The sequence below is a fragment of the Etheostoma spectabile genome, chromosome 10 (assembly GCF_008692095.1).
Source record: "Etheostoma spectabile isolate EspeVRDwgs_2016 chromosome 10, UIUC_Espe_1.0, whole genome shotgun sequence".
Classification (NCBI taxonomy): domain Eukaryota; kingdom Metazoa; phylum Chordata; class Actinopteri; order Perciformes; family Percidae; genus Etheostoma; species Etheostoma spectabile.
This window is the reverse complement of record NC_045742.1, coordinates 13409720-13410173: the sequence shown is the minus strand read 5'-3', so window position 1 is coordinate 13410173 and position 454 is coordinate 13409720.

Below are 454 nucleotides of genomic sequence, written 5' to 3'. Positions count from 1 at the left end.
CAGTGACTGAGAGCCCAGAGAGGGCAGGTGTAGAGGAGAAAAGCTGCAGATACAAGATCATACAGTAAAGAGATGGTGTAATTAAATTCACGCAGTATTAAAAAATTATCTTTAGAAAGAAATAAAAAAATACCACTCTTAGACATAAGATTGGTTTTGATCTTCTTATCTACAGAAACTGGCAATAAAGCAAATAAGTGTAATTCTCGAAAAGTGAAACTATTCCTTTAAGGTTCCCAGACTTGGAAGGACTTGGTATCTCATCTCTCAGGAATAAGAAGTGTTTAATCTGTCTCAAAACAGTCTATGTTACGGGCCATTTTCAGAAGGAAGTTGAACTTTCTTCTTGTTTATATACATCTCTGAAACTATTATCATGAGCATGGTCTACTTCAGTAGGATTGAAACATTAATAATAATATAATAATAACAATAATAATAATAATAATAATAA